This window comes from Lynx canadensis, chromosome D4 (genome assembly GCF_007474595.2).
Source record: "Lynx canadensis isolate LIC74 chromosome D4, mLynCan4.pri.v2, whole genome shotgun sequence".
NCBI lineage: Eukaryota > Metazoa > Chordata > Mammalia > Carnivora > Felidae > Lynx > Lynx canadensis.
In genome coordinates this window covers 64029532-64040707 of record NC_044315.2, presented here as the reverse complement: position 1 = coordinate 64040707, position 11176 = coordinate 64029532, and the positions used below count along the sequence as shown (strand labels likewise).

At 35.9% G+C, this 11176-nt stretch overlaps 1 pseudogene; it reads right to left on the bottom strand.

Annotated features, from left to right (window-relative positions):
- Positions 1-4186: 4186 nt before the first annotated feature.
- Positions 4187-5041, bottom strand: LOC115499990 (annotated as a pseudogene).
- Between the last annotated feature and the right edge of the window lie 6135 nt (positions 5042-11176).

Here is an 11176-nt window from a genome sequence, read left to right as displayed (position 1 = left end):
AGGGGTGCCTGGGTGGCTCAGCCAGTTAAGCATCTGACTTCAGCTCAGGTCATAATCTTACGGTTGTCAATTCAAACCTTGCGTGGGGCTCTGTGCTGACAGCTCAGAGCCTGGAGCCTGCTTTGGATTCTGTGTCCTCCCTCTCTCTCTGCCCCTCTCCTGCTCGTGCGCGCGCTCTCTCTCTCTCTCTCTCTTTCTCAAAAATAAATAAATATTTTTTAAAAAGTCTTTAAAAGAGAAACTAAATACAGTCTTTTAGACTTACAGTCACTGGCCAAAGTTCAGACTGTATATGGGTAATGGAATCTATTGAGCTACTGCATGTAATACAGGCATTGGTGAGCTCTGGCTCAAAAGTCATATATGCCTGGCTTGAATCTGACCTCTTCCATTTCCTTTGCTAAGTTTATAACTACCCTTGGCCTCGTTTGTACAGCGGGGAAAGTTTGACCATTACCAACACGAAATAAAAGTGCAACAGATTGTAGGTAATGTGAGTATTTCTTCGACAAATTCTTAAGAAAAAAAATATATATATACCATAAGCCTTAGATAATAATTATATCAAGTCTGGGATTTCATTGTATTTTTGATATCATACATATTAGAAAAAATGCTTGGTATTCATTGTATGTATTATTGGAGTAAACGTGTAGGAAAATATAGACACCTAAATAATTAAATTTATAGCAGTTTATAATCATTCTGAACACTGACCTATTGTGAATATTTTTATTTGAAAATTTGGTTGGCTATTTTGCAAAAGCAGAAGTGTATAATGAAGAAACTTAACTCAGATTTAACAATAAAATTATATGGGAAGTAGAGCATTCAGTCTGTAAGAGGCATTAGAAGTCCATAAGGGCATGTTGGTCTGGAAATGAGGAAAGTACGTAGATGGAAGCAAAGAAATTCTGGGACAAGAAGATAAAAGGAACTAATGGTGCATTAGGAGATCTGCACTATGTCCAACAAAATCACAATACAATCAGGTCCCAGCTATGTCTATTCACATCACATTCCACTGCATTTAACAAGTTAGAAATGATATGTTGATAAAAGAATGATTAGTAACGAATCTGGCTACTTCACATGATGCTTAGAACCAACATAATATCCATCTGATATGACTCTAAGAGAGTGTTGCTTCATATGGATTTCAAAATAATTAACAAACTTCTGTTGAAGTCTTTTGGTGAGAGACTATGCCAACAAGACGTTATAAAAGGAGAATAGGACTGAGATTCACCTAGCCTGAGTTTCATCCCTGTATCTGCCATTTACTGTTTTTGATATTGAACACAATTATCTCTTCTCAGACTGTTTCCTTAATTGACTCTAGGCTTCAGAGAAGTCATTCATAATGCTTTTGTACTTCCTGTGTGATGTGTTTATGAACATAGCAGTGAATCTTTTTGGGTTGTAGTTCTTATTTCATTACTTTTTTCTTCATTCTCAGTAACAATTGCTGGATTAAAATGAATACTTTCATAGGATTTCATGCATACTCTAAGAAAGAATACCCTACAGAATATTTTTTAGCCGAATACTGGAAAATATAGTAATGAATTTGCCATTTCTATTGATTAGCTTGTCGTATTATTACATATAATGGCAGAATGTATTACAATTACTTCCTCATCATGGTAGGTGTAAATTGCCTAAATTCTTGCCATTAAAAATTAGATTGACATGCACAGTGTTCACTTCAAAAATTTATTTGAGATGATTAATATTATTACATATTAAATACAAAGTAATTTATTTGAAAATAGTTAACATTGTACTACTGATAATGCTACTTGTTAATTGCCTGAAATTATTTTAAATCAGAATTTTGCCATCTGCCCAATAATAAAATTTGTGTTCCTACCATTTTTCCCCCATTTTATACTAATTTGATAACATTGGGGTGCTCTACTAATAACAGAGTATACAACTCCAGCTTAACTTTTATAAGTTAGTTAAGGAATGGTTAAGTCAGTATAAAGATACACTAGTTAGAAATCGTCTTTATTTAGAGAAGTGTTGACTGTCTTGTGAATACCATTCCAACATCCATGACAAAACTGGAGAATAGCTACCACCATATAGTAAATTGAAAACTGTTGCTGATATCACAAAACAGCATATAATTCACCCAGTACTTAATAATGCTTTTTTATTTTAATTTCATAATCAGAAGATATTTTTGAAGGACATCACACAGAAAAAATTCAGTCTCAGCCACTTTCTTTACTATGTTTAATAAGGAGAGACATTGTAGCAGAAAGATGATCTTATTCTGAAGAGAGCCTGGGTTCAAATTCCAGTTATCAGTTTTGTTAATTTTGAAGAAAAAAATATTATAGGATTATTTGAAGCTTACATGAGATAATGAACTTAAAATTGTCCTACACCTGGATAATATGCAGTGCCTATTATATAAAGCTCCTGTTTTGTCAGAATTTTAATTTGAGCCCCAAATTATCTCTTCTTCTGAGCTTCTGTTATTTCTCCTTCCTGTGGTATAATACATATTTTATAAAATAATATACTATATAACATGATGTTTAATATAATGGGTTTATAAGTCTAATTGCTTTGGACATGAATCTTGGCTTTGCCACTTACAAGATGTAAGAACTTAGGCAAGTTATGTAATTTTTTCAGTGTTCAGTTTCCTCACACATAACATGGAGAGCACATTTCACCTTACTCAAAGGAGAGGTATGAGTGATACATATAAAGTAAATAAAATAGTACCTGGTACGTAATAAACATTCAAGATTTAGCTGCCATTACTATTTAAGAATAGTGAGTTCTTCACACCTGGGTACTACTTCTAGTAATGTGTATGTGTGTGATCTTTAAAGATAAAGAAATTAAAGGGCACAAGAAGTTCTTTAACCTTGTTAGTGTAAGAAATCCATTAAATCAATTACCCATCTAATTACCCACATAGCAGCTTATCCTTAAAGGATGAAATGTGTAATGACCAATACATTTTGCAAGTATCCAATAATATTAAAACTAGAGAGATAATTACTATCTAATTAAGAGTGAGATTAATCTACAAGAACAATAAATAAAAGTTAAATAATTTATTAGTATAATTATTTGATGAAAAATATTTCATATATTTGAAGAGTATAATTAATATTTGAGATAAAATGTTATATACACACACACAAAGATTGGGATCATTCACGGAACTCAGCTAATTTTTTGCTATCTCACCTAAATTTATAAATTCAGGTTAAGAAAATTATCTTGCTAGGTAAAACCATTAGTGAACCCTTCAAATTTTCATTTACTAAAAAGAGTGAACTTTTTTTTTTAGGTTTTAATATTTTATACAAGTTTTACTTTACGTGATGTTAATTACAGCATTTTTAAGGGGAGGATCTAATTCCACACAAAATGGAAGACTGTAAAATGTACCCATTAAACTACGAAAAAATAAACTGAGTGGCAAGAATATAATAGAAGTCCAATTTAGATTTCAAGTGTTGTCACCATGTGATTACATTCACAGAGACTCTTGCCAGCTTACAGCTGGGACTCTCAGAAGCTCTTTCATAATATGGTGCAAGGGCACAAAAACACAATGTGAGAGGGAATTAAGTCATGAATTACTGGCTTCATCACATCCACCTTCTCCACCCCAAAATGGCACAAAAGAAATAGCTATCCTGCCTTGCAGACTACTTTTGGTGTAAATGAGGTGATGACATGAGATGAAAACAGTTCATGAAAATCTGTCTAAAAAAAGTCTCTTTAAGATGAGTTTGTATGCACCACAATGAGTCTCTCCTTCATTTGGGTAGGAAACCAAAGTTCAATTCTCAGGAAGTCATAATTTCATTCATTTACTCAATACCAATTCACAAAGTGCCTACAAATTATCAGCTTCCACTTGCAGCCATTACTAGATAAAAAAGAAGCCTGACATCTCTAGAGGAGCCACTAAGTTCCCCCCAAGTCTACAGCTGAAAGGATTTTTTTTTTTTTTGGCATTGGGTTTCTTCTGTACCTCTGAAAGGCTAACACCTTAAACCTGAATCATCTTTAACCAGCTGTAAAATATCTAACATGATATTTAGCATTACTTGCATCCCAGACACACAACACGAAAAGGTACACTAAATTTTCAAGCTAGCTATGATCAAAATAGTTTAAAAATAAACGATTGTACAGTATTCATTTAGGCCTGAAATTCCAGTCCTAGACCAAGCTTGTGGCCACCTGCATTGACATTCTCTCCATCCAGCAGATCTGATAGCATTGGTTAGATACCTGGCTTTAGGGTCTGAGTGTACCTGAAACCTATCAGGCTGGAGCTCGAGTGTTCGTTTTAGCTGTGAAGCAGGTGTCAGGGTCCACGTGATCCTTGGCTGCTGTTCCAAAGCGAGTGTTACTACTTCCTGCTGTCCAGGCCAGATTAACAGCAGTCTCTAAACTTCTTGTTCACCATCTGATAAATGGAGCCACCAAACTCTGTCCCGTTGTTTACGTTAGTATGGAGCTGGAATTCGTCAGTCTTGGAACAATCCGCAAAACTCCTCTAGGTCACTGGTGACTTTGCAGTCTCAAAACTCATCTGGTGGCCAGCCAGCCAGCCTTCATAACCCAGCACCAGAGCGCCCCAGACTGGAGGGCTGGGGAAGTTGAAATCCATGTCATGGCCCAGGTGGATGTGTTCCCGCTTATACCCTGTCTTGATGTAGCATTTTCCCTCCTGTGTTTGGTGAGAAGGATGGATCAAAAGTCAGCTTCAATCCACGTGTAAGCTGATCTTCCACAGTACTGTGTCTAGTGTGTTGTCGGTGTGCCTTTTCTCCCTAAACACCTGAGCATATTCAGCCCATCTGTACTTGGTTTCCAGACTGCCATCACTTTGGTGGTCTCAGTGTTGGCTGAACCTGATCTTGTAAATTCTAGTCCATTCTCAGATTTTGTTTTCGAGTCACGTTTTATTAAGCCAAACCCATAACCCTTGGGGAAGACATCCCTGGAAGATTTGCCAGGATCAATCAGCATACGTGGGAGGCATAGCCATCATCTACTCAGGGGCAGTGGCAGCGGGTTCAGCGGCGGCTACCGTGGGGGCTGCCCAGCAAGGAACTCGTGACAGTGAACATTTTTTAATGAATGTGGGTCACCTTAAGAATGAAGACTTTTTTCTGTCATCTTTATTATTTATGAATAGTTTAACATTTGAAGTTCTAAACTATTGGAAACTATTCAGATAGAGAAACAGTTATAAAATGTTCCATTTAAATTTGCCATTGATCTGACCTGAGCTAGCAATGTAATTCAGATGGGAAAATGATATTGTTTTATTCTACTTTGAATAAAAAGATGAAAATTATAGTCTTTCATTAACTTTTGATAATATTTCAGAGGTTAGAGCTACTTTCTCACTGTTTTACTCTTTCCCACCTGGTGTGTGTGTGTGTGTGTGTGTGTTTTAAGACTTTGAAGACTGACTCATCAGAGCAGCTGTAAAAAGTCATATACAGCTCACATGCTTTCCAGATCAGTAAGTGACAATGGGGATGACAGAAAACTTTCTGAAATGAGAATAATCTTTTTAAGCAGCCAGTAGATACTTAATAGCTTGATAGTATAAGTAAAGCTTTGAAATAATCCATAATTTAACAGCAAATAAAGCAATCTCACCATTTGACAGGACAATTGTTATGAACATTGATTGCTGTGCTCTAATAACCTCATACCTTCAGGAACCCTTGGGTTGTGGAGGTAGACTAGAAACTAATTACACGTATTAGTGTTCACCTAAAGTTAGATTATCTAAATTTCTTTTTCAGTTGGGGGAATATCTTGAAAAAAAAATTCTGAAAATCTAGACACAGTTTAAGATGACTAGGTTACAGGATTTATTTGATTATGCTATATAATTTTATTATTAAAATTGCATATATTTTAAATGGCATACAGTATAATGTTGTGTGGTTTTTTTGCACTAAGTTAACCAAGAAATATAGAGGATAATTGATTCAGACAATCAGGTATGCTTGGCATTATTTATAAAATGGTTTTTGAAAGATTAAAAATTTGGACCCTAAAATTTATCCACCCCCGAAAAATACAGATGTACTTAAAGTGACTGCATATGGTTTGTCATTGCAACATTATTGTCATTTAAAAATTGGAAACAGCCATACTGTCTAAAAATAAGAAATTGATTTACCATATTGTGATTTATCCACAAAAGTAACATTATACAAATATATTACAATGGTATTTTCAAATAATATTTATAATATAAATAACTTAAAACATTCTATCATCTTAAAAAGAATTTTAGAAAAAGTATAAATATTATGATCCCTATTTTGTAAAATATAGAAAGTGAGCTCCATGAGAGTAGCTACTGTGAGTACTGTTTACGATTGTACATTGCCTCTAACAGAGTAGATACCAGTCAACATTCCTGAATGAATGAATAAATAATATCAAAAATAAATCCATAGTGCTATAAGAATCTATTAAGCACTTTGTAAAGAATGTAAATACAACCAGCATTCTAAAATTAAGCAAATTAATGTACTATTTTGCTTTTTAAGACTGTATGAAGAAAGGATAATGTTTTTAGTGATTATAATTATTAGCGTTAAAACTATCTCATGTGAAGACATTAAAATGAGGAAAAACTTACATATTGCTACTATACAATTTTGTTCTCTGTGAGATAATACCAACAAACTGATTATTCATACATAGATCTACAGCATATGCTTCTTTGCAATGAAGAAAATACTGGCTGTTGTTGAGCTGATTCAACATAATAAAATGATTATATCACCATGGAAACATAGACAGTATGTGCTAAGCCATTTATTTTCAGGGAGATATTTTTAATATTTTAGCATTAGTTCCATAATATCTGGAATGGATGCATCTGGTAAACAGTTAGAATACCCATTTATTTTACTAACGAAAAAAAATGGAAGGGTAACTGATACTTACTTTATTCAAGACAAAGGATAGAAGATTAACATTTCTTAGCCATTGATGTCCTAGAATAATTTTGGCACCCAGCTTTTTTTTTAGTCTGAGCAATATTTCTTGACATAAATATTTTATACATTTTCCATGATGCTAGAGTTTCAGGGAACTCTATAAACAACACCCCTATCTCTGCTACTTTACTTCTGAACTAGTTAAAAAAGAGAAGACAGACAATTAGAGGCAAAAATGTTAGCTCTCTATAGCATAACATATAGACCTGTGGAATCACTATGTTGTGTATCTGAAATTAACAATGTGTGTCAACTATACTTCACCTTTTAAAACATCAGTTCCAGGGGCGCCTGGGTGGCGCAGTCAGTTAAGCGTCCGACTTCAGCCAGGTCACGATCTCGCGCTCCGTGAGTTCGAGCCCCGCGTCAGGCTCTGGGCTGATGGCTCAGAGCCTGGAGCCTGTTTCCGATTCTGTGTCTCCCTCTCTCTCTGCCCCTCCCCCGTTCATGCTCTGTCTCTCTCTGTCCCAATAAACGTTGGAAAAAAAAATTAAAAGAAAAAAAAAACAAAACATCAGTTCCAGAGTGCCTGGGTGGCTCAGTCGGTTGAGCATCTGTCTGACTCTTGATTTCAGCTCAGGTCATGATCCCAGTGCTGTGGAATTGAGCCCTGCATGGGCTGCTCACTGATCGTGGAGCCTGCTTGAGATTCTCTATCTCTCCCTCTGCCCCTCTCCCCCCACTTGCACTCTCTCTCAAATAAAAAATAAATAAATAATAATAATAATAAAATAAAATAAAATAAAAAGTCAGTTCTATTACCAACTCTAAAGTAACAACTACAACCTAATGGTGCCCGGAGGACATAGATGGGGGAACAAAACTGCTAACTAGAACTAGACTGACCATAACCGGTCCTGTTAGAAAACCACAGACCTGGCTCACAGGAACAGACCTTGCTCATTGAACTTGATGCAAGGGCAAGAGCAGAGAGACCCTAGTATCACAGAGTAAAAGGAAAGGCAAAACTGTAAAATCCCATTAGATATTTTACTCCTCCTCCTTTCAGTAGGAATAATGAGGGTGTACAGAGAAGCCAAGTGAGTTACAATCTCCTTCATGGGACAGGGAGAATAAAATGTTTTCCCTAACATGTATTTCAGTAGTTTTCCATATAAAGCAAATGGTAGTTATTATGGGCTGATCATGTTTTATCCTTTCAATGCTTATACCAAATAACTTTTAGTTTGGCTTTTTTTGGATAAAGTTTTAGAGAGAAAATAAAGCTAAAATAATTGTGAGATATTGGTTTTAGATGTGTCCTTAAGCATTAAAGTAGTGGTTTCTATTTTTAAGAAGGCACTGGAGTAAATATTGTTATATAAAATAGATGGAAAGATAATATGGATTTGTATTTATACCAAAAGACATTAAATTGCCAAAAGGTGATATTAATTCACAAAGTAAATTTTCTGCCCCAGTAAATTTAATTACAACACTGTTCTGGGTCACAGCATATGATTTTATTTTTATTCTTATTATTTTAAATGCTATTCTACTAATAGTTTTTTTAGCTTCACTTGCTCCCTTGTTTATCCTCTGGCTACATACCCGGGAAAAAAAAGTACATGAAAATTCTTGCAAAGATCTTCGTATTTTTTTCTTTGTTAAATGAACACATGTTTGCAACACACCTACAAACACTTCACTAGTTTGACTGCTAATTGCAATCCTTTTTGGAATGTTCTTGGAGAAACCAACCATGGAATAAATAAAAGTCAGCTTTTCTTTTTCTACAAGTACTGTCGTCTTTTAACTTACTATGTAGTCTCCTAGAAAGGCACATTCTCAGACAATATACCAATCTCTAATTTGTCATTTAACAAGTATTTATTGAGTTCTTTTTATGTTTTGGGCTTTGTGTTACAATAAAACAAATAAATGTAAGCTCATAGAGTTTATAACCCATTCTACTTTAGGAACAGTTATTTGTTTCTGTAGTATAAAAATATTGCCAAAATACTGATATAAAGGCAACTGTATTCATTCACACAAACATGACATTTTATTCTCTCACATGTACACACATACATACACATATATGCAGGTGCGTGCAAATGTGCTTTTGATACAGTGTTGATTTTTCATACAATCTCTAAATCTGTAGAACACAGTTTTTAACATTTATTTATTTTTGAGACAGAGAGAGACAGAGCATGAAGGGGGTAATGTCAGAGAGGGAGACACAGAATCCGAAACAGGCTCCAGGCTCTGAGCTGTCAGCACAGAGCCTGATGCGGGGCTCAAACTCACGGACCACGAGATCATGACCTGAGACGAAGTCGGATGCTTAACCGACTGAGCCACCCAGGCGCCTCATGTAGAACACAATTTTTAAAGCAAAACATTAGAAATTCTATTAGTCACAATAGGTAATTACTAACTTGTGTATTATTTAAATATATCTATTCTTCTTTAAAAGAATAAATAATTTGCTAGTTTAGAAAAGCATTTGAGGGGCGCCTGGGTGGCGCAGTCGGTTGGGCGTCCGACTTCAGCCAGGTCACGATCTCGCGGTCCATGAGTTCGAGCCCCGCATCAGGCTCTGGGCTGATGGCTCAGAGCCTGGAGCCTGTTTCCGATTCTGTGTCTCCCTCTCCCTCTGCCCCTCCCCCGTTCATGCTCTGTCTCTCTCTGTCCCAAAAATAAATAAACGTTGAAAAAAAAATTAAAAAAAAAAAAAGAAAAAGAAAAGCATTTGAATAAGACCATATAATGTAGCCTTTTTCAACTCTCTGATAAAATACCAACAAAGTTGCAATAAAAATAGAAACATATCACTATTAAAAAGTAAGATTTAAAGCAATTTATGAAAATCTGAAATTTTCGGTACCTATAAAATTGATGCTGTTAGGTTTAGAAAAGCAGATCGAAGGTTTGCTTCTTGGAATATTATGCTTTTTTTCACCAAACAGCTTGTCCTAACAAAAGGTGTGAAGTTTCGTTATATCTCCGTTTTCAAAAACTATAGAAAATATGACAACCCGATCTTTACTGAAAAATGATTCTTCTTGGAGTTTTCAGATAATTTCCCTTTTTTTTTTACTATACACAATATTTCTATATTCAGAAATAGAATGAAATTAGATAGTTAGGAAGAGGAGGAACAATCCTCAGGGCCCCTTTCATCCCCTATCCAATACAAACTCATCTTCGGGTTTCCATGGAATTACTGCTTAGAATTCCCCTCTCAACTACTGGGAACGGGGTGTGGGGGACGGGGAGGGGGTTGGGGAGAGCATAGTTAGTGTGAATATTTCTGTTCTCAGTATCCATGTTTTGGTAACTTAGCCCTCTTAAAATTCCTGCAGATACATTTCACCACCAGGCAATGTACTGTGCTTGAAAAGCAGAAGCAAGGCTGACTGTTTTCTCTTTTCCAGCCCAGGATGAAACATTATCTTCATCTTTTTTTTCTTCCTACAACCATCTCCTTTGCTTTTGGCCCCAGAGAGTAAGCTCACCTGGGCACCTTAAGTTGACATGGTTTTCAAGATCTAGATATAAGATGATAGGGATAATCTTTCTTCCCCATAACCTTCCATATGTATAGTCTTTTTTATAAGAGAATTCTGTCTTGGTTTCTTCTACAGATAAATAAAACTAGTACATTTTTTATTTGGATTGTGACCTCAAGACTATTGTGTGTAGTCTCCCCTTATAAGAACCATTGATGGCAGAGTTTAATGGTACCTTCAAGGCGGGGCTTCTGGTAGCTCAGTTGATTAAATGTTCAACTTCGGCTCAAGTCATGATCTCACAGTTCATGAGTTTGAGCCCCGCGGTTGGGCTCTGTGCTGACAGCTCAGAGCTTGGAGCCTGCTGTGGATTCTGTGTCTCCCTCTCTCTCTGCCCCTCCCTCACTCGATCTCTCTCTCTCTCTCAAAAATAAACATTAAAAATAATTTTTAAAAAATAGTACCCTTGGGGCGCCTTAGTGGCTCCATCAGTTAAGCATCCTACTTCAGCTCAGGTCATGATCTGGTGGTTCACGAGTTTGAGCTCCGTGTCAGGCTTTGTGCTGACAGCTCAGAGCCTGGAGCCTGCTTCAGATTCTGTGTCTCCCTCTCTCTCTGCCCCTTTCCCCCTCTTGCTCTGTTTCACTCTCTCTTTCTCTCTCAAAAATAAACATTAAAAAAAATAGTACC